This window comes from Mixophyes fleayi, chromosome 3, assembly GCF_038048845.1.
Source record: "Mixophyes fleayi isolate aMixFle1 chromosome 3, aMixFle1.hap1, whole genome shotgun sequence".
In the NCBI taxonomy this organism is placed as follows: domain Eukaryota; kingdom Metazoa; phylum Chordata; class Amphibia; order Anura; family Limnodynastidae; genus Mixophyes; species Mixophyes fleayi.
Window position 1 is genome coordinate 313,883,820 of NC_134404.1, and position 25,192 is coordinate 313,909,011.

Consider the following 25,192-nt stretch of genomic DNA (forward strand, 5'->3'; position numbering starts at 1 on the left):
CACTTCTAAATGTCCACTTCGACAACTGGGTATGCCGATACTATATTCACCAGGCACATATATTTTTTCAGCTGAAACTGGATGACATGCGAAATAGAGTGACAGAACAGTTTATAATAAATATATTTATGTTAGCCAAGGTTTGTATAGCCAGATGGCTCATGTAAGTCTACATATTTGAATTTGATTAAATTGTTAAATGAACAGTGGAGCATGAGGGAGTTGTATATACCAGTAGGAAATGTGTTTTAAAGTTGAAAGCATCTTGAGCACTTGGAGCAATTCCCATACGCCTTGAGATCAATGGTGAGACCCAGGTTACTAGATTAAATCCGTGTGCACCAATGTTATGCTATGCACATATGAGAATGGTGTTTTTGTACTATTCATTTTATTCATTGCATTGTTTGTATATTGTAAACTGATTTGTGATGTACTTTCAGTGCATCTGACCGTTGTTTTTTGATAATTTTGGTAATTGTAGCTGGTACACAGTCTGCACGTCTTTAGTCTGTATTATACAATGTTTGTTCATTTGGCAGTAGTTGTATTGGTTGCAATGTTTGGATTGTTAATGTATAAAAAAAATGCAATACAAAACACTTGATTAAAAAAATAATAAGAAGAAACTCCATGGAACATAATTCTTATAATCCATTGTGGATGTTACCACTGATGATTAAGTAAACTGTCTCCCTTGAGCTGTGCTAGCCCTGACATATAGTTTAGATAGATGTCTTACTGTAACTCAATTTCCACTTAAGAACACTGGAGCTTGGTACTTGTTATGCTGAGCGGATCAGTACCTACTGTGTCGAGGACGTGAGGTAAAACCAAGTAAAAATCACCTTTGCACATTAAAGAGTCTAGAGGTCAGAACAATTAGATCTAGTTTACCCTTTTTCATTAATTGTCTCTTGCAACACCTCTTGATTCTATAAATCTAAGCGTTAATTAAAAATAAAAGTGTTGCTCCTTTTTTGTTTAAACAATTAACACCATTATTTCCTTGTTTTCAAAGAGATCTTCATTAAATAATTAGCTTTCTTTTAAAGCTAATTTTATCTGTAAAACTAGGGCAATGTTAGTTATACAAAACACAACATGCTTCCCAACTTTTAAAAATGTCTAATTATTGCTACAAATCACACACTCCGGGTGCATGCCTAATGCTACACCTTACTCTCCTCTCCTCCCTAAAATCAACATGCAGTGCCGTGAATGGGACATATCTCCCAATACGCCAAACATCTAGCCAAATGTGTCAAACGGTATAGGAAAGATAATAACTTTTTGTAACATGCTCCCATTTTCGTGTAATCATCTACACTTACAGACAAAGCCCATCAATTAGTGTGAAAAGATGTCAGCATCTGCAGGGGGTGCAACATTTCTGTACATAAAGGATGTAAGCAATGTTTTTTCACAAAGCGGATTGTGGGCAGATGGACAGGTAGACAATTGGTGAGCTATTATCACATGGCACATGGATCGCATTACTTATACTGAACCGCTCCTTACTTACACTGACCTAGGATGAAGTGTGAACGGACAGTATGGGATGTCCCCCAAAGTTTGATTGACTGATAACTGAATCATCTGAATGATAACTGGGGAATTTCCCAAGATCAGAGAATGGGAAATTTTACCCTTAGAAATATTACTGCACTGCCCAATGCCTCTAAGAACTAATTTGTGGCGGTGCTCTTAACAGAGCTAGTCATGATATATATGGATGTTTGAGGGGGACCCCAGGATTGGCTGGGGTGGCAGTCCTGGAGGGGGTCACTGCTCCTGGTTTAGTCTATTATACCACAGGTGTGGATTTGTCAGCAGGATAGGAGGTGTCAGCTGGCTGTTTGATGAGCACTGTTAAGGTGATTGTGGCTTATCTGGCGCAGTATACATTGCTAGGCGGGCATGGTATGCCACACCCCTTAAAAGTTAAAAATCAGAGATTTAAAAACAAAAAGGCTGTGTCCATTTTCTCTCCACTGCTTGATGTTGTGCCTTTTATTATATGAGTGATGGTTCCTGCTTTGTGGGATGGTGAGGCAGATAGTATGCCCAGCCCTCAGATAGTGCCCTCTCAGCTGCTTATCTTAGCAGGTGGGGGCAACAGCCTCTCCACCAGGGACTGGAAGTGTGGCACTTGGCTGTGACATCATAGCTATGCGCCACGTTCCCATTATAACACTGACATGGAGGATCGGCATCCAGCAGCTTCACCTGTAAAAGCTGCTGAATGCTACTCCAGGGCTCTGTACATTATGTCACTCATCCAATGATTTAGGTGCCCCCTACACAACCACCTAGGTTGACCTAATGGTAGTGCCGACCCTGTCCCTAACTAAGGTTAAGTAATGTAATGAGGTGAGGGAGTGAAAGATTCAAAACAATCCAGATGCTCCACTTCAGAGCCTTTTCACAATGGAGGCATTTATGCAGACATATATATTTTAGGGGCTGGGACCAGCCAATTTCTGCAACAAATATGGTAATTGTTAATATACAGTATATGATGACTTCTGCTTGCAATACTAGAAAACACTGTTTTGTTGTCCTTGGCATGGCTTTGGAAACTTTTCACAGTAATTTATTGTCAGGACAATGAAAGTAGCCAGATCACATGTAGTGAATGGATAGTATTTTTCAGGAGCGTGGGATAACATAGACCTCCCTCCTCTATCTAACCTGAGCCACACTCTTTCCATCACAGAACACTTTATCCATATTTTCCAGTCATACTACTTGTGTCCAGGGGATAAGATTTCCCTATACTACACAGTCAAATAGAACCAAATGAATAAACAATGTGTGACTAGAATAGTCTCGGTTATAAACCAAAATGTTGTGGTAGATGTTGCTGTAAACTCTGTAATAAGAAAATGAAATAAAAAGAAAATGTTATTACGTGAAGAATGCAGGAAAATTAAAAAAATAAAGCTAATTAATTAATTTTCTTAAACAGGTCTTTTATTTATAACTTTCACAATTATTTCCTTATTTTAAACTTATTCTATGAACCTTCTTCATAGCATACATCATTCCTTAGTGTAATAATTTAATGTTATGTTTGTCAAATGTCAAAAATGAAATAATATATAAGTTCTATATATTGCCTTAACATCAATAGCATACTAGTAAATAAAAAAAGATGGTGCTGACCCTTTTGTGGCAAATCATAACAGCCCATTTCATAAAAGTTTATGGGGTTGATTTATCAAACCTTATAAAAAGTAAAAGGGTCAGTGTTGCCCATAGCAGCCAATCAGATTTTAGCTAACATGTGGACAGCATGATGGCTTAGTGGTTAGCACTTCTTTGATTCCCTACCATGGCCTCATCTGTGTAGAGTTTGTATGTTCTCCCCGCGTTTGTGTTGGTTACCTCCAGGTGCTCTGGTTTCCTCCCACACTCCAAAAACATACTAGTAGGTTAATTGGCTGCTATCAAATTGACCCTAGTCTCTCTCTGTCTGTCTGTCTGTGTATGTGTATGTTAGGGAATTTAGACTGTAAGCTCCAATGGGGCAGAGACTGATGCGAGTGCATTCTCTGTACAACGCTGCAGAATTAGTGGGGCTATATAAATAAATGATGATGATGACTTTTTTAGAACATACTAGATCAATTATAGCTAGAATGTGATTGTTTCCTATGGGCAACACCACCACTTTTCTTTCTTAGAAGGTATGATAAATTAGAAGGTATGCTATATACGGCAGGTTGTTTCCTGATTATTGCCACTTGGTTGTTTACATCCAACTCCAAACATACTAGCAATATTTTTATGTCTTAAAGGTTGGTGGTTTTCTTTCTTAATATTCTTACCCTAGCTAAAGTTATCTTACCACTATAAATAACAGCACAAGACACTTGTTTGGCGAATTAAAGGTCATACATTTATTGAAAGATTACATTTATTTAAATGGTGGCAAATATAAGCACACCAAACACACCCATAAACTGTAAACTTTGAACTAAATATTGGGACACTTCTAGGCGGTAGAGACCAAATCTACCTCATTTGGCTCATTAGCTGAAGCCTGCCCCGACCAAGTGGTGGCCCATAAGCCCAAAGGGTAATTCTCCCTAATTGCCCAGTCCCTTTTAGGGGAGAGTGTCCAACGCGCCACTCGAATGTGTTATAATGGCTGCTGATTGAACTGCTTTCCACCACAGCTAGGTTCCCACTCCCCATAACCTAAGCCCACCACCAAAAATGACCTCTCAAAGCCGAACAAGAGAACGAAAAATCTGCTCAACAAAATAAGCTACTCCAAAATTCGACAAGTGCACACCATCTGTCCTATAGAACTGAGTGAAATGGGCCTTGATTCCTGGATAACTGATAACCTTGCCACCTAAATCCATGAATATTTTTCTCACTATTAACTTTTGAGCGAGCCTTTTCAATGCGAGCTGGTTTATCAGCTCCTCTCCAATTAATTCTGGGAATGATATCTTGCCAAATTATGTGTACTGCTAGCCAATACAATTTAATGACCTCCAGATCTGATTTGATATGAGCAATGAGCTCCAAACCTTTCAACTTACCCAAGTCGTTCCCTCCCAAATGAATTATCAAAATGTCTGGGCGGCCAAACTTAGTCTTGCTATCAAAAACAATCTTTAAAAGTGACACCCAACGTAGCCCTCTAAATCCTAACCATCTAACTAAATTTGCACAGGGAAAAATGTTCGAGTCGTGAACAGGTCCACTTTTACTGGCCCAAAATAGAAATGAATGGTCAACCAGCCAAACCATCTTGACATCCCACCATGGACCTGTAGCATGGAGTTAAAGTAGACATAAAACAACCAATACGAAAAACATTTAAACAGATAAAAAACACAGCACCCGACACGAGAAACGTAGGGTTACCCATACAGAGGTAAAACCGAAAACCTCAGAGTGCCACCAACCAATCAGGCCCCCATTAGAGGAAAAATAATGGAAAATCCCTCCGTGCCTCCTTTTAACAAGACAGCGACATATGTAATGGGTCATCCTCACTATTACCATTAATAGTGATCTTAGAGCGCTGTAGATGGTCTAATATACTTTTTGAAACACTTTGATTTCCATCTACACAAAGCCATGATATTCTGCTCAGAAACTCCTTCCTCAGCCGCTACTGTAGCAGCACCTATTCTAAAAGAATGAGTCCCATAATCTGCAATATACAGACCAAGCTAAGATACACAACTCTTAAAAACAGCAGAAAACTGAAACTTTGTTAGAGGATATCCATCACGGTGCCTAAACCATTTAATACCAGGGGCTGGACCCATATCACTATACAACATAGCTAATTGCACAGGGCAAACTTCAAGAACCTGACCGTGTTGCAAATTGATCCATCGCCCTTTACCGAGCAGGTCGGTCTTAGACCTGTAGATCTTACAAAGTATGCTATCACCCCTGACGAGAACATTTTTATGAAGTAACCCCGAATCAATAGCTAATTTAGAAGAATACACTTATTCTCTGGAAAAACCATTGAGAAAGCTACACGAAACAAGGATGCATCAAAACATCAGTAGTGACTTCTGAAGTGACATCCAACAAATGTACTAACATTCCCCTATCAATAGGTCTCCTTCTATCGTCTACCATTGGAGAAAGCCTAGCCCAACTTTTTAACACTTTTCGAACTAGAAAAACTCTAGTAACATCCCGAAAACCATTAAACTGCAAGAAAAAGGAGATGCTGGACAGAGTCGTAACCATATATGCTTTAGATTTTCCAACAGTAAAAGAATACCAAACGAAGGACATAATGCGCTGTTCAGTAGTCTTACCTACGGACTTCCTTGATAAACAAAAACCTTTCCAAGCTGATCAGGCCTCCCTATATTACTTCAAAGTACCCGGGGCTACCGCATATTTTGCAAGATATACTATACTGGATTTATAATCTGCCAGACAAAATCAGGGCATGGAACACTAACATTGTTAGCATCAGGGGCTTGATAACGAAACTTCACCCAATCAAGCCTTGACAAAGCATCAGCAATCACATTAGAAGACCCAGGAACATGATTCACCTTAAAAACAATGTTAAAAGTTAAACACTTATAAATCAAATGTCTCAGTAACCTTAAAGCAGGAGGGAAGTGGCTTTTTGATTATTGATACCATTTACAACTCCTAAATTATCACACCAAAAATTTTTGTTCTTATCCCCTAAGGCAATGACCCAATAATTCCAACAACAAAAGATTCCTAGTGAGACTTTCCTACAGCCACTCACGGTCTAAATAGGCCCCGAACCCTGAAGACCCTGCAGCATCAGTAAAAAGTTGAAGCTCAGCATTATTGGCGGGAGGAGGAGTCCACAATCAAACCCCGTTGAAAATTTCCAGGAAAAGATGCCACATAGCCAAATCCTCCCTAAGTTCATTAGAGAGCCTTATAAAATGATGGGCCTTAGATGCCCCAGCTGTGGCCCTCTCCAGTTTCTAACAAAAAACCCTTCCCATTGGAATAACACGACAGGAGAAATTAAGACGACCAAGCAGCGATTGAACTTGCTTTAATGTAGCCCTGCGCACTCCATGAAACAAATCCAGAATACCTCATAGCTTAGCCACTGTCTCACTTGGTAGCCTACAACACCCAGCTTGAGTGTCTATCTCAGACTTGTCTGCTGCAACAGGAACTCGCGTGACCCTAAACAATGACTGGGCAGAAAGCAACAATTCCTGGCAGACTGTTGAATCGCTCGGACCAATAAATAGAAAATCATCTAAATAATGGGCCACACCCTGATGCCCACAGCCACCGATAATACACAATGAAGAAAACTACTAAAACACTCAACAAAGGAACATGATACCGAACATCCCAAAGGCAAACATTTGTCAGCATAATAACCACCAGGTAAATGAAATCCCATATATCTAAATGAAGAAGGATGCAATGGCAAAAGTATAAATGCGACTCAAGTTTCGGCAGCAACGCATCAGACCCACACCGCTGCATGAGCATCAATGCATCCTCAAAAGATTGATAAACAACCGTGCATTCAGATTCTGCAATCGCATCATTCACAGACCTACCAGGCGGATGAGACAGATGTTGTATTAGCCTGAATTTGCCTACTTCCTTTTTCTGAACCACGCCCACAGGTAAAAGAATAATACCTTGTATCTTACCTTGTACAGGGGGGGAAGGAAAAGGGATGCACATACTACCCAGTGACACTTTCTTATCAATTTTCTCTTGAACAATTAATGGCATATCACTAACCGATTTAAATTTTTAGGTGAACCAACATGCACTTTCCCACCAACTGGCAATTTAAGCCCATTAACAAAGACATCCCATAAAAATGTTGAGGTTATTTTATTGGGATACCAACCTAACCATTTACCCAATTCTGACAAAATTATAAGGGAAAAGGCCTTACAAGCAAGAGCCCCAGCGTTAGGTCATTCGGTGGAAATTGGTTACTCTTCTTGCACTCTCCTCGCGGATGTCCACCCCAACACGAAGTACAGGCATGCCCCTTTGTCACAGTGACCTCCGTTATAGGCAAAACATCTGCCCCAAAAAGACGGCCCATATCTATTTGGGTTCTGCCTCTGTCCCATCACACCCACCTCATGCACTCCTGTAGGTTGCATTACTTCAAGCCACACTTCTACATCCTTGCAACTAAGATCTATTACAAACAACCCATCCTGTATTCTGCGGAATGCTTTGTCATAACACCTCCACGTTACCTCTATGTCACAAAAGCCAGATAGTGAATGGTCTTGATCTCAGCTTGAGTGACAGTTTAGCTGCTCTCAACTGCAGTTCGTGGTCCTCTCGGGGGCACAGAGCAGATAATTTGGAGAACCACCAAGTAGCTGTAAGGCAGAATGGAATGTAGCCTCAGGCATATGGAAATGCAGGAACTGGACGGATGCTGCGCGATGCTCAATAGTGGAATAAGCTGAGCAGGTAGTACTGAAGAGCGATGAGCTGCAGGACTCAGAAGGACTGAAGTATACGTTAGTGTAGTAATTCAGGAACAGGACAGATGCTGAGCAATGCAGTATAGTCACAGGTCTTAACAGAATAAGCTGAACGATGATTCTGTGAAGCGATGAGCTGCCGGACTCAGAAGGACTGAGGTATATGCTAGTGTAGTTATTCAGGAGAAGGACGAATGCTGAGCGAAGCACTATAGTCACAGGTCTCAGCAGCGGGTTAGGCTAAACAGGTGTAGCTGTGATGAGCTGCAGAGAGTAGAAGTGCTGAGATCCACACAGGTGCTATAACTCTGGAACAGGACCGATGATGAGCAATGCTCTGCAGTGAGGCCACAGGTCTTGACTGTGGAATAAGCTGAACAGGTAATGCTATGAAGCGATGAACTGCAGACAGTAGAAGGACTGAGATCTACACAGGTGTTATAACTCTGGAACAGGACCGATGATGAGTGAAGCTGCAACCGATGGATGAACGGCCTAACCAACAAAGTCAGGAACAAAGGTAAGAATAAGGATGAACAGGAGTCAGAGGTGATGCATCCTATCAGGTAGGGAGACCTGATGATCTGACATCCCTAGAAAGGAGGAGGTCCCTTATAAAGGGAACTGGCTGGTGATCATCCAATCACTGTGGAGCAGAGGTTTTAAAGGTTCCCGGGGTTGCGCATGTGCAGAATACTTGGCAAGATGGCGTCTGAGGATGGAGGAATGCTATGCTGTTCAGCAAATAACAGTAACCAAAGGAAACCAATGTACATAAGGATCAGAAGGGAACTAAACTGGTGAGATGTGTGATACTCTAGAGCGAGTGCACATCCCTTGAATCAAATAAATGTATTTTTGGACATTCATATGTTCCTCTGGCCTGCTCTCTAGTTAACACACAGCAAAGAACAGGATATCCTCTAACCAATTTGAAAAATTCCTATAGGCTTCCTCACTGATACCAGAGCGTGACTTTGCTGTAGCCAAAGCATCATTCGCTTTATTTGAGTTGGCAAACATATCCACAAAATGTCCAGTGTGAATCTTACCACACACTTTACTAATGTCGATAAGGACGGGTGTATTAGAACAGTGCACATCATCACCCGCTATTCTGGCTAGGGAGCTTTCACTAGCATCCCTGGCACAGCGGCGGGTACAGCCCAACTTTTTCTCCAGCACCCTTAATAACTTCTCGTCCTTACTTCTTGATCTCCTGGGAACCTCACTCTCAGAGGAAGAAGAGCCTAACTCCGAGCTAACACCAAAAACATTGCTGCTATGCTCACCGGCTGCAACAGACCCTCTGCAACTATCACCAACCACTTGGACGATGATCCTTGAGTAGACATGGATGCAGCTTTCGTATTGGATGAGCGTCTGCTCTTGCATTTTGATGCCATATGCCCGGTCAAACCTGCAGAGGAGTAAACAGAAACAGTGCTCCCAGGACCAGGAGCAGCACTCCAAGAACCAACTGGCCGTGTTAAGGTAGTCAATAACAGATTGAGCTCAAAAACAATTTTGGCAACTAACAAATTTGACCCGGCCACTGAAGAGCCGGTTGCAGGAAATAACCAGGCTGGTCGCATAAGCCACCAGGCTGGACGCATAACCCAGACCATGACCTGAACCACCAGCAGCCAACTGCACGGTGCTATAACTCCTTCACCTGGACTCACTGCCTGGCAATAGCAGAGGGGCCCTGGGTAGCCTCGATGAGGCGATGTGGGAAAACCAGGGTTCTCTTGACGCGCGACATTATGTGTAGGATGGGAAAGGGGGGGTTGGGTGTACACTGCTGACAGGACAAGTTGAGTAAAAAGAAGGAAAAAGGGGGAAAGATTGTAATAGCAAATAAAAGGAAAAAGAAACAATGAAATGGGCAAATGAATAATAGAAGGAAATTAAATAAAATCAGAGGAGAATGAAAAAGTTGAAATAAATGAAAGAAAACCAGGGAAAATTAAAGGAAAAGGCAAAAAAGAAAAATTTGTGAAAAATCTATAAAATCACACAAAAGAAAGGCAAAGTGATAAACACTATAAATACTTACCAACCCAGTCAGTTAAGGCTATAGTCACCAGGAACTTTACAGAAAGGCAAGAGAAAGCTAACTGTAACCAACTGTGCTTATAATCCTTTCTTAGCGATAGCCCCTCCCTTGGTTGAGCCTCAACCAAACCTTCCATGCTAAGTTAACTCTTGCTAATCTCAATATTTTCTCTTCTGTTTAGACAACCTCAGCGTTTATGCTACATTTCGGCCAATTCATGCCCTCTGATATACTAATGCTTACAAATAATCACCTGCTGCTATGGAGCTGTGTATACAAACGATACTTATCTGCCTATGTCTTAGGTGTTTTAATTACCTATTTTTGAGGGTTTTATCCCCATTGTCCTCTGTAGCCTTCAGCATCTTTTTAATTAATTTAATTCCCCCCTATGTAAAGCACGTTGGTTCACTTTGTGCAATCGCAGCAGGCCCCAGTTAAAGCATTCACTAAAGAACTGTTAGCTGCCATAGATGCCCTGCTTCCATTTAGTATGAAATGCAGAGCTGCGTGCTGCCAAGATCATGCGAGATTAGCAGTCCTCTGGGGACACCAGCAATGTCAATCATTATGATACTGCTGGCCTGTGGGCAGAATCATCCCAAAACTCTTCATGCGCTCTGGGTGGGGAGCAATATTAGGTGGAGGGATAACAAAAAGTTTTTAGAACATAATTTGCAAATTTTGGACACATGAATAATGTCCGTATCGAGGATCCATTTTCTTTTTAATAAAATTGCATTTATACCAGGCCTTTAATATAATAATATTTAAAAGATGTTTCATCTTGGCGGTTAATCCCCCATTCTGGAAGAAAGGCCTGGAGCCTGATTCATTAAGGATCTTAAATTAAGAAGTTTCTTATTTAAGTCTCCTAGACAAAACCATGTTACAATGCAAGGGGTGCAAATTAGTATTCTGTTTTGCACATAAGTTAAATACTGACTGTTTTTTCATGTAGCACACAAATACTTGATAGCTTATTTGTACACTGAAATTTAAAGTTGATATTTGTGTGCTACATGAAAAAACAGCCAGTATTTAACTTATGTGCAAAATAGAAAACTAATTTGCACCCCTTGCATTGTAACATGGTTTTGTCCAGGAGACTTAAATAAGAAACTTCTTAATTTAAGATCCTTAATGAATCAGGCCCCTGGTCTTTGTTCCTAAACATTATATTAAATGGGCTATTCTATCCCTTATGCTCAATAAATGCTTTTTACATGGAAGCGGCTGAAGGTTCTCCAAAGCAGGTTATTATTGAAGGGAATAAACTAAAGAGTATTTTTTTTTCTTCTAATCCAACAGCAGATCGTGGCGGTTATGTGATTAGATTAACTTGAATGCATCTATGTTCGTAACAAACCTCAAGGACACACATAGAAAAGGAAGAGTAGAGGGGACGACCTGTAACCCATAGAGACCAAACCAGTGTATTTATATAACAAAGGGATAGTAGTCAGAATCCTGAGAATTAGATTAGATTGAATTCAATGACATTTCATTGGTAAGACGAGGCACGACAGATATAAAAGTCACAAAGAACTATTTTTAAATCACTTTTTCATTAACACAATGTTCCAATAAGCCAGAAAAAATGTAATATGTAATTCCTTTCATCAGATCTTCACAGAAGCCACTTTGCTTTTAGATGATAAAACTACCATAAGGACATATGGACACAATCTGACTAATTTCATTTGATAGTCACAAAGCAAATTTGAAAGACGGTCTTACTTTACTCTATGTTAAATATGCAGCAGCCTCTTCAGAACCATTACAGTTATCCTACCTTATTTCCAAGGTAAAATAAAAGAAATATAAGACTAATAGGACACGCTGAATAGATGAGGTAGTGTGGTATGTCTCTATAGTAGAAATGACTGGAAAGTGGGTATGAAGGATGAAGATCTCAATGGAACATGTCCTAAAACACTATGGGCTAGGTTCAGAGTGAAACGAAAGCGTAAGTGTAACCTGCAATTGAAAAAGTTGTATACAAGTCTATATATGTACGCTGTATTCAGAGTTGAAGATGTGCCCAGGTCTGAATGATACCGCTTTCATGCTCTAAGGTTCTTACCTTAGAATTCCCGGGCAGACCCTGTTCATACTGAACACGGGTCTACCCGGGTCTCCATAGTAACATCACAAGAGTAGCTCTGATTGGCTCCTCTTGTGATGTTTTTTTTTTTAAAAAAACTTTAACATTATGTTTCGTGAGACCCGGGTTGATAAAGTGCATGTTTTCCATATCTCCATTGCTGGAGCACAGGTGTAATCATTATTGACTGACACATTTTGCAAGATTCACAGGTGATATAATTATATCACTGGTCATCTGAAAATCCTGCACTGTTATCGGTACTTGAGGACTAGGGTTGAGAAACACTGGTCTAGGTCTTCCAAACCCAGGGGCGGATCTAGAAAAATGCTGTACCCGGGGCGATTTAGGCCCCGCCCCTTTCTAGCATTTTAGGCTGCCGACGGCTGCACACTATGTGCAGGTCCGTCCAGCCGTGACAGGCAGGGACAGTGTGCTGCCCGGCTGCTCTGATTGTGTTTTAAACGGACCTGCACATACGGCAGCAAGTGTCTGCTAGGGGGGGGGCGATCCCCCCCCCCCCTGGATCCGCCACTGTCCAAACCGTGCCTTGACTTCATCAGTGTCTCTCAACTTCCAGTTTTTAATGATGTTTCTGACAGTGTAAATTCCAAGTTGGAAACATTTCTATATTTTTATAGAAACACAACATGACAAGTGTCAGTAGATATACACTGGAGGCACACCTTACACAGAAGTTAATTCCCACACCAGATAAATGTTATGGTAGAAGTAATCCAGGATCCACATCACAGCTAGGAGCTGTTGCAAGTCCCAGTCTTCCTTCAAAACCTTTGAAACAGTTTCCTGAGGAAGTAAGAGAGAGTCTAATGAAATGCATAATATAGATTAGTGGAGCCAGTCAACTTGTACATCTCAAAACATTTCTTTTTATAGCCTTCCTTTGCTTTGCAATAGCCAACTATCTTTGTTTTTTAAGCCATTGGTCAGCTGCTTAGCATAGTCCATGTCTGTTGAGCACAACAGCATAAGAGTTTGGAAGGGTCAGAAAAAATTTTCAACTCAGGAATTGTCTTCATGTTACCTAACAAGTCAATCAAGTTTTAGAGACTTTAAAAAAAAAAAAAAATATATATATATATATATATATATATATATATATATATATATATATATATATATATGTGTGTATATGTATTTTAAAGTCTCTAAAACTTGATTGACTTGTTAGGACACATGAAGGGTGTATATATTAATGAATCAACTGGAAGATTGTCCAAACTTTTATATATGCCACATTCACCATTTTATTTTTTTAATCTGTTAAATTCAGCAAATATATATTCATTGTGGGTAAAAAGTTGCAGAAATATGGCATGTTTAAGTTTTGTGGGCACTCATACTTTGTCATTCAAGTTATGTAGAAAAGAGAGCAGTGAATCGATCTGTCTATTCAGAGTCCATCAAATAATTCTATAAATCAAGCCTGATTTGATCAAGATTCTGTGGATGAAAATACCCCTTTATAATCTGTCCAATCATTATCAAGCAGCCGAAAAGAATCAACAGGCAATTTATCAATGTAGCTCATGACAGCTAAACATCATGTGGGTTATAGCTGCTACTAACCAACCAGAGCAGCTTTCTCACAGCTTGACCAATCAAAGCTAAGAGACTCTGTCTGTTAGTAGCTGATAGGCCACCCGGCATCATGGCTCCTTGTGGAGCAAGTCACCACCGTCCAAGTGTTTTTATTTTAAATTCCCTTGGATTAAAAACTGGAAGACTGAAGATTTAGGTGTGTAATGAGTATTTTTTATGGTGTACTACAAGTTCCAGTGGGCCCAGAGAGCACTAGTAGTTCTACATGAGGACAAATTGCTGAGATCTATCTTTTAACTATTCCTTCAAAGCCCACTGGGTAAGGGAGAACTATAGTGCTTCAGTATGGGACTGATTTTCCTAGGAGGGGGTGGGGCACTTTTTTGCAGGCATGATGCCATCCAGGAATTCAGCCCCATACTGGTTGACATTATAACAGGGGGACACAACACTGCAGGTTTCCCTGTTTTTGTGTCTCCAGCCCAGCAGGGTTTTTTTTGGGGGGGGGGGCTTATGCTATTCATCACACCTCCCCCCTCCCCATTTGCCACTTACATCCCACTTGTGAACATGTACAAAATCCTTTCATTTTATATGAGGCCTGGCATCACTTTTGGAGGGAGGGAATACCATATTTTAATTATTATTATTATTATTATTTATTTATTTAATTTTCTTTCTTCATTAAAACACTATTCATCATCATCAAGGTAATGATAACGACTGGAGTTTCATTAGTATCATGGCACGCTTTAATGTGCATCACATGCTGAATCACAGATATCTTAAAGTGAACGCATGGTTAGTCTATGAACACATTTTACATCTGTGTTTTGGACACAAATGCATGCACACTCAGCATGAATCCCAGTGTCTAGAGTGTAGATATTAATGGTTAATAATATAATTGTATTAAAGCAAAGAAGAGGCGTAACCTAGGGTTATGTATTGGGATTAATGCCTGCTTCTGTGAAACACATGCCATGATTTATGCAGGACAGCCTGGCGTGAGTGGAAGGTGGGGGCTTCCAGCTAGACGCCAGCTGACAGGTGGCTGCAGAGAATATTTGTAGATTCAGTTTATTTTGATGCAGAGTGATAGAGGAAATAGGAGCAAAAAGTGATTGTAGAAGTTAGCATATCAATATGGGTGATGGTGAAGATGAGCATTTTTAATATCTCTCCGGAGCTAATTTGATGTACACAGGAGAACATCCTCTGCAACACCTGCCCAAAGCAGAAGGATATATTTATATTATATTTATGTCTGATGGGACATATTACCAGTAACATAATAACTATGGGAAATTTTCTATGATTTTCACTCAAGTTGAACTGCTGGCAATGTTGTTCCAAATATCCACCAGGGTTTTGGCCAAATCTATTGCCCATTTAATTTTTAAGAATGTTTTGGAGAAGTGTTTGCATCTAAAAGCCGAGTATAAGGTGGATATTAGGCCCTTTCACATCAATGGGATAGAGATTTAAATGTGGTTAAGGGCCTGTTACTTTAATTGGCTTTTGCAGTATGGAAAGATGGAGGTAAAAACAAATAGTGGGACAGCGATTATATTTTGTATGGCTGGGAAATAAGGAATATTGTGGAGGAGCGCCAGATCACTGAGAAGATGTATGAATTCCCAGGAGGGAATTGGCCTATGGCCAATCCGCCCCTGGTAGTACAGACTTTTGTGTTGGTTAAGGAGGGCCGTTCTACACACTCAGCCAGCTGTGCCACTAAAATATATTTGTTAAAATTGCGAATACCCAGAATCAGTCTTCTGGCTGTTTTTTGTAAAGTGCATAATCTGATTCTCGGGTGCTTTTTCTTGCCTAGATAAAGGCGTGGTTAAATTAAAATGAAACGTTAATTTGCAGAGTGACCTGAAAAGGACGAGCCTGGAAAAGGAAGAGCAAAATTGGTAAGATGTTCGTCTTGAATGAGTTGATCTTACCTATTCAGGAAATTAACAGGAGGCAATGTCATATTCAACTGCTGCCAGAATGGTAGAGGGATCTGCCTCATAAAGTGGGTGATATTGAGTGCTGATATTGAGGTAATTCAAAACAAGTTAGATAGGTGTTATAAATAGGTGTTATAAATCACTGTGTGTCCTACCAAACAATTGTTGATTTTATCAAGATTTATAAGTTAGACAATCTTTGAGGTTTGATGGACCTAACCCTAGGTGATGGATGTTGCTTTTGTTTGGAGGACAGGAATTCAATTTGTTTCTCTAAGCCCAAACAGTGGCTTTGTGGGCGTCAATGAGGATTCCCAGAGAAATGGTGGCAGTGGCTTTAGGGATTTCAATTTCGAGGTTGCGGACAATCTAGCAGGATTGACAGTTAGCAAAATTGATGAGGAGGGAATTATATCAAATTAATAGAATAATCTGTCCATGGTAAGTGTGTAATATCTGCAGAGGATATTTTATGAGCATATATTTGGGAATATGCTTGTTAGGAAAAGGAGGGTGTAGTCAGTGGTCTGTAGGCGAAGAATTTTACATGTACCAAATTCTCAAAAAATTTGTGCAATTTGAGTAGGGTGGTTAATTTCTTTGTGGGGGGGATTTGGGTGGTTGAAAGGTGCTAGAGAAGAATTCTGTGGCCTTGGGTCAAGGACTAAATTGAAATCCCCACCCAAAATGATGTGATCCTGAAAATCTTGCCCAATGTATAACAGCAGCTTAGTAAACAAAGGAGCTTTGTTCTGGTTGGTTATATCCATAGAAACTAAAGTAATAATTTTGAATTAGAAGGTACCTTTAAGAATGAAATATCTACCTTCAGGATCAGCAAATGATCTGAGGAGAGTGAAGAGGACTTTATTGTGAATTAAAATAGAGAAACCCTTCCATTGCAGTTTGCAAAAGTGATGACAGTTTGGGACAACTGTTTACATCTTGGAGAGATGTGACTTGGTGGGTCAGTCAAGTGGATCTCTTGAAAAAAAAAAAAAGTAGTAACCAAAAAATAGAATCTGGGAATTCTCGTACTCTGACCTGGTCATTCTATCACAATGTATCAATTTGCCATTTTTTTACTGAGTAAACTTAAGTTTTAAATGTTCACTGTTATACACACATGTATTGTAAATAGTCACAGTTAGAGAAATATATAGATAATAGACAGAAATAAAATATTGCAACTATGCCACCTATTCATAATAAAACAAGTGTTTTTAATTTACAGGAAGCAGCTGCAAATATACAGTATACAGGTTAATTGACTGTTAGTGGTTAAAAGCACAATGCAAAGCTATGTTAATTGTAGCACAAGTAGGATCTTGCCTGAAACCACATCAGCAAGCTATATTTGTTATTTCCAATTATACTTTCAGTATAACTGCTAATGAATAATCAGAACAGCTGCTGCTGTTCAAGTGTTTTATTGGATTGGCCAAATGTATGTTATAACTTTCTTTTATTGAGTTGTCATGACTACAGGGAGATTGTATTAATGTGATGTTATACTGAACTACTGCTAAAGAGTTATTCGATGTGGAGCTAGCCAGTGCCAGGGCTAGCCTTTAGAAATGTCCTGTTTTATCATTGTCCCCCACACACAACCCAATTTTTCTTTAATATTTCTATTGAAATACATTTAAATAAACATGTTAGAAGGCCAAAGCAGCAGGTAACACATACCAGGGGTCATCAGCAAGGTCAGTGATTGTTGTCCACCTGAAACGCAGCGTTCAATTTACAACAAGAAGAAATCATAGCTCAAAACTTAGTCTGTACTGTACCTGTACTGTCACAGGCCAAACATGGGACTGCAGGTCACACTGGCAAGTTCTGGCTGAAATTACCTGAACTGAACACATAGTACAATAACAGGTTTATGAAAGAAAATAATAGTACTTCATATAGAAGTTAATCAGTTTTACTCTCCCTTTTACCCCTTATATGTCTTATCACACAGAATCTAGGGGGCATATTCAATTGTTGCCATTTCCCGCAGCGTTAAAAGTATTACCGTTATTACGGTAATACTAAGCCGGATTTCAGCTCGCAGCTCCCTGAAATCCAGCGTGAAAGGTACCGTAATAACGGTATTTATGCGCACTATTACCGTATGCCGCGTTACTTTTACATGTAATGCCAACAATTGAATATGCCCCTAGGAGTCAGCCTATAAATGTAGAAACCAGACACATTTGAAAACATTTGTATATGTTATCTACTAATAAACAGCAGACAATACACATAGCCCTTACCCCCTTTACATACAGGGCAGCCCGCCACATTACAACCCCTTCAATCAACATCATTACATATCTCTATCCCCTTCTAACGCTACATCATACCTCTTTATCTGACTCCCTAAAATCCCACTCAAGTCCGTTCTCTGATTCCTCTCACTCCTCAAACCTAATACCTAGAGCCATAATATCCCCCTTATAACCATCCTATCTACATATTCACTTAAACAGTATTTCGATCCTGTACTAATCATCATCCTACCACAATTATCTCCACTGTTCTCTCTCCCCCCAGAGTACTCTCACCTCCCCCACGATTCTCTGTCCATCCACCTCACGGTTCTCTCTCCCCCCACAGTACTCTCACCTCCCCCACGATTCTCTGTCCATCCACCTCACGGTTCTCTCTCCCTCCACAGCACTCTCACCTCCCCCACGATTCTCTGTCCATCCACCTCACGGTTCTCTCTCCCCCCACAGTACTCTCACCTCTCCACGATTCTCTGTCCATCCACCTCATGGTTCTCTCTCCCTCCACAGCACTCTCACCTCCCCCACGATTCTCTGTCCATCCACCTCACAGTTCTCTCTCCACCCCCCCACAGTACTCTCACCTCCCCCACGATTCTCTGTCCATTCACCTCACGGTTCTCTCTCCCCCCATAGTACTCTCACCTCCCCCACGTTTCTCTGTCCATCCACCTCACGGTTCTCTCCCCCCCCCCCACAGTACTCTCACCTCTCCACGATTCTCTGTCCATCCATTTCACGGTTCTCTCTCCCTCCACAGCACTCTCACCTCCCCCACGATTCTCTGTCCCTCCACCTCACAGTTCTCTCTCCACCCCCCCACAGTACTCTCACCTCCCCCACGATTCTCTGTCCATTCACCTCACGGTTCTCTCTCCCCCCATAGTACTCTCACCTCCCCCACGTTTCTCTGTCCATCCACCTCACGGTTCTCTCCCCCCCCCCCCCCACAGTACTCTCACCTCTCCACGATTCTCTGTCCATCCACCTCACGGTTCTCTCTCCCTCTACAGTACTCTTACCTCCCCCACGATTCTCTATCCATCCACCTCACGGTTCTCTCTCTCCCCACAGTACTCTCACCTCCCCCACGATTCTCTGTCCATCCACCTCATGGTTCTCTCTCTCCCCACAGTACTCTCACCTCCCCCATGATTTTCTGTCCATCCACCTCACGGTTCTCTTTCTCCCCACAGTACTCTCACCTCCCCCACGATTCTCTGTCCATCCACCTCATGGTTCTCTCTCCCCCCCACAGTACTCTCACCTCCCCCACGATTCTCTGTCCATCCACCTCATGGTTCTCTCTCCCCCCACAGTACTCTCACCTCCCCCACGATTCTCTGTCCATTCACCTCACGGTTCTCTCTCCCCCCATAGTACTCTCACCTCCCCCACGTTTCTCTGTCCATCCACCTCACGGTTCTCTCCCTCTACAGTACTCTTACCTCCCCCACGATTCTCTATCCATCCACCTCACGGTTCTCTCTCTCCCCACAGTACTCTCACCTCCCCCACGATTTTCTGTCCATCCACCTCACGGTTCTCTCTCCCCCCACAGTACTCTCACCTCCCCCACGATATTCTGTCCATCCACCTCACGGTTCTCTCTCCCCCCACAGTACTCTTACCTCCCCCACGATTCTCTATCCATCCACCTCACGGTTCTCTCTCTCCCCACAGTAATCTCACCTCCCCCATGATTCTCTGTCCATTCACCTCACGGTTCTCTCTCCCCCCATAGTACTCTCACCTCCCCCACGTTTCTCTGTCCATCCACCTCACGGTTCTCTCTCCCTCTACAGTACTCTTACCTCCCCCACGATTCTCTGTCGATCCACCTCACGGTTCTCTCTCTCCCCACAGTACTCTCACCTCCCCCACGATTCTCTGTCCATCCACCTCATGGTTCTCTCTCTCCCCACAGTACTCTCACCTCCCCCATGATTTTCTGTCCATCCACCTCACGGTTCTCTTTCTCCCCACAGTACTCTCACCTCCCCCACGATTCTCTGTCCATCCACCTCATGGTTCTCTCTCCCCCCCACAGTACTCTCACCTCCCCCACGATTCTCTGTCCATCCACCTCATGGTTCTCTCTCCCCCCACAGTACTCTCACCTCCCCCACGATTCTCTGTCCATTCACCTCACGGTTCTCTCTCCCCCCATAGTACTCTCACCTCCCCCACGTTTCTCTGTCCATCCACCTCACGGTTCTCTCCCTCTACAGTACTCTTACCTCCCCCACGATTCTCTATCCATCCACCTCACGGTTCTCTCTCTCCCCACAGTAATCTCACCTCCCCCATGATTTTCTGTCCATCCACCTCATGGTTCTCTCTCCCCCCACAGTACTCTCACCTCCCCCACGATTTTCTGTCCATCCACCTCACGGTTCTCTCTCCCCCCACAGTACTCTCACCTCCCCCACGATATTCTGTCCATCCACCTCACGGTTCTCTCTCCCCCCACAGTACTCTTACCTCCCCCACGATTCTCTATCCATCCACCTCACGGTTCTCTCTCTCCCCACAGTAATCTCACCTCCCCCATGATTTTCTGTCCATCCACCTCATGGTTCTCTCTCCCCCCACAGTACTCTCACCTCCCCCATGATTCTCTGTCCATTCACCTCACGGTTCTCTCTCCCCACAGTACTCTCACCTCTCCACGATTTTCTGTCCATCCACCTCACGGTTCTCTCTCCCTCCACAGCACTCTCACCTCCCCCACGATTCTCTATCCATCCACCTCACAGTTCTCTCTCCCTCCACAGTACTCTCACCTCCCCCACGATTCTCTGTCGATCCACCTCATGGTTCCCTCTCCCCCCCCCCCACAGTACTCTCACCTCCCCCACGATTCTCTGTCCATCCACCTCACGGTTCTCTCTACCCCCACAGTACTCTCACATCCCCCACGATTTTCTGTCCATCCACCTCACGGTTCTCTCTCCCTCCACAGCACTCTCACCTCCCCCACGATTCTCTGTCCATCCACCTCACAGTTCTCTCTCCCCCCACAGTACACTCACCTCTCCACGATTCTCTGTCCATCCACCTCACGGTTCTCTCTCCCTCCACAGCACTCTCACCTCCCCCACGATTCTCTGTCGATGCACCTCATGGTTCCCTCTCCCCCCCCCCCCCCACAGTACTATCACCTCCCCCACGATTCTCTGTCCATCCACCTCATGGTTCTCTCTCCCCCCACAGTACTCTCACCTCCCCCACGATTCTCTGTCCATCCACCTCACGGTTCTCTCTACCCCCATAGTACTCTCACCTCCCCCACGTTTCTCTGTCCATCCAGCTCACGGTTCTCTCTCTCCCCACAGTACTCTCACCTCCCCCACGATTTTCTGTCCATCCACCTCACGGTTCTCTCTCTCTCCCCACAGTACTCTCACCTCCCCCACGATTTTCTGTCCATCCACCTCACGGTTCTCTCTCTCCCCACAGTACTCTCACCTCCCCCACAATTCTCTGTCCATCCACCTCACGATTCTTCACTCAAAATCCTACCACAATGCTTAAAGGAGAAGGGTGAAAGAAGGCATTTTTTAGTACTGTAGATCAACAGTAATACTATAATACTGGCAGTACCCTAAGAGAGATAGGGCAGTTGGAGCAGTAAGCGGAGGTCTGGTGCATGGGCACTCCCCAACAAAGGAAGACCCTGCCCAGGGCTGCCCAATTACCAGGCTGGTAAGATTTTTTCCTATAGCCTGTACCATTCCTGGCAACTTTTATAGACTCTGTATCACATGATTTTTGAAAATAGCATTAACATAAATGTAAACTTGCCCATTCCACTTATCGTCTTTCATATAGTAAATAGCCCCTGAACTGAATGTGAACAAGATTAGAATTTTTTTTTTCATTTTAAATAACATTTGCTCGTAATTTATAAAGTGTGAAGCAGCAGGAGCCTCAAGTGCTAGCATAAAGTCCCTATCAGTCCTAAAGCCTTTTGCGATATGTATAAAATTGTGTTTGACTACGTACATGAAGTGAAAACTTTTTCCAGATGCCTACAGCTTTTTTAAATTTGGAAGACTTCTGTCTCATCCTTTTGTTACATAACTGCTTTAAAATTATTAATGTATTTAATATATACAGGAAAGTTGTAAATAACTGTGTGTTAATTTTCTAATATACAACACTGCAGTTTATAAATAAGTGATGATATTGATAACAGTTATAGTTAGAAACAAAAATGAAATTTTTGCAGTGTTTTGTAAAATAAATGAGTAAACAGCAGCCAAGATGCAATATTATACTTTCTGCCCAATGTTCCAATACTTAGCTCACAACCCACTGGATTAATCAAAGGTTGAACTTCTCTGGATCTGTAGGCACCAAACACCAAAGTCCACCCTAAGTCCATTAATCACACACCCCACCCATTTTTACTAAACCATACCAGCAATTCCACATCACTTCTGTATTCCAGCATCTAGTACCCCTTCATACATGAGCTTTAATTACTGATACATATACCAGCACCAATGTTCTCACATATATCTTTCTCCCCTGCTCAAATATATGCCAGCCTCCTTTGTTCATACATATGCCAGGAACGTTGTACTAGCCAACCTTCGGTTTCCACAATGTATGTCATCCATATATCCCAATAAATACTAGTCTCCATCCATGGGTTGGCTGGAAAATTTTAGCCTGGCAGCAACATTCGGTTCAGCAGTCTATTAGGAACATTTTAAAGGAAATAAAATGCAGGTAGCCCAGTGACCCAGCCTCAGGTAGCCCACTATGGGACCGTCCTGGAGGCAGATGCCCCCCAGCCCAGCCTCCATCACCACACCTATACCATTCTACACAGCTACACCTATATTAGCAGTAAAAGCTCATACCTATTTCTTGTAGCTCCCAGCTGAGTCCGAGCCACCACTGCCGCCTCTTCCTCCGTTGCTGTCTTCCTGCTTTTATACCATGTTTGATTTTCAGAGATGGTGGTTTTCAGAGCTGTAAAAGTCATATGTTAAAGCACCTGGGAAGCCAACAATACATGGACTGGACATATTATACTATGATGGGGTAAGTGGAAGAGGCGGTTGGGATTTATTTCCGGTTACGAATAATACAGATAATATTACCTACATATTGTGGATTGCATTGATAAGTGGGTTTTGAACGGAAACAATGGAGTGTTGCACTTTCTAGATATAAAAGAGCAGAGTTCATAAGATCCCAACAACTACACCATAATGTGAAATTATAGAAAGTGGCGAACACTCCTCCTGCCACAGGAGGGAAATTAAACTCGAAGATGCTGCTTTCAGCGTTTTTTTGAAGAATGCAATAATTCTATATGTTACTTGTAACATACAATTGGGTTGCCCTTTAACTGGCTATGAGTTTTTCTGATAGAGGTTGAAATTTCTCTTATATGTACAAAAATCCCTTTATGCCATGAGAATAAAAGAAAGTGGTTTATAGCAGTAGAGTGTAAATGTATATTTCAAATAGTTTACATAGCAACTACTAAACAATTGATGGCTCTGCATTTAGATACCAGCTGCTAAAATAACATTTGGTGCCTGCTGAATGCATTCATTTCCATGTCTGTAAATGTTAGAGATGCTCAGGCTCAGTGTTCTGAAAACCGAGCCCACCCAAACTTAGGGGATCCGAGTAGGCTCGCGAGCAGGCTCTGTACTTTTGCGCATCCTCGGATCTGAATCGAGGCAAAACGTCATTGTTGCGTTGTCGGTTCTTGCAGGTTTTGGATTCCATAAGTACCTCTCCCCAGGAGATACAGCACCACTGCTCACACAGAAACAGGGATAGCAGTGTTCTTGTCACTCTCCATTCTCCAGTGACATTGCTCAGTGCCATTGTTCACACAAAAACATGGGTAGCAGTATTCTTGTCACTCTCCAGTCTACAGTGACATTGCTCAGTGCCATTGCTCACACAGAAACAGGGGTAGCAGTGTTCTTGTCACTCTCCAGTCTCCAGTGACATTGCTCAGTGCCATTGCTCACACAGAAACAGGGGTAGCAGTGTTCTTGTCACTCTCCAGTCTCCAGTGCCATTGCTCAGTACCATTGCTCATACAGAAACAGGAGGGGTAGCAGTGTTCTTATCACTTGACAAAAATTGACTGGAAATTAATGTTATTGAGGTTAATAATAATGTAGGAACAAAAAAAGAGCCAAATTATGTGATTTTAGAAAACAAAATAGGGATTTTAGGGAAAAAAAAAATAGGGATCCAAATCCAAATCCAAAACCAAAACACACGTTGGCTGTTTTGCCGAAACCAAAATATGAAGTTAATCCAGATCCAAAACCAAAACACGGGGGTCAGTGAACATCTCTAGTAAATGTATGGACGTTGACATTCACATATGAAAAATTGCTCTATATTTTATCCATACCATCCCTGCAACAGCTTATTTTCTTTTTTTAAAAAACCTAAACACTTGTTACTGAAAATGCTATGTAATCTTCCCTTATTAGAGTTATGGCATCTTTAAAGATGCCCAACCCTTAATTCTGTATTTAAACACACAGGAAACATAGTACAGAGACAAGCACACTTAATGGTTTTGAGGTAATAAAGACTGCATGGGAATTTCTAAATGCCTATTTCCACTATTTTAAAAGGTCTCTTGAGTTATTTGTCTACTCACTTTCTACATGCATACTGTTTATACATGGAAATCATGTATATTATTATATGATGCTGATATAAATCTTGTTAGGTGAATTTGGATTATCCTTTAAACTATGCAATGTACACAAAAAATATTTCAAAGACAAAAATATGCACAACAGAAAAAGTTATCTAGAAGAAGAAATAGAGAGTTAAAGTCACTCCTAAACAGATATAGCAGGCCTTTATAATAGTAATTAAAATGAGTGTTAATCATATATCTTGCTTGTGTAAAGTGCTCCTGATCGTAGCCTGATCAGGATGAAATGACCGCCTTTCGTCTTTTGGAAGCGGAGAAGTTGATCTTGACAGCAACACTGTAGAACTTCTCTGATTTATTCCTGTAGCATTATAATGACATATGCACGCTAAGTTCTATTTTTTTTTTGTTTAATGGCCCTTTAACCCAGTAGAATAGATTTTCATAAGTGTAATGATGGGGGTAGATTGAGAGAGTGAATGCAGAGTCCCGACGGACACAATGAGAGTATTGGTGAGTGTTTATAATGTGACTTGAAAAAGGGCTTAATCGCTCGTTTGCATGTTGTTCAAATGGGTTTGTGCTTTTGGAT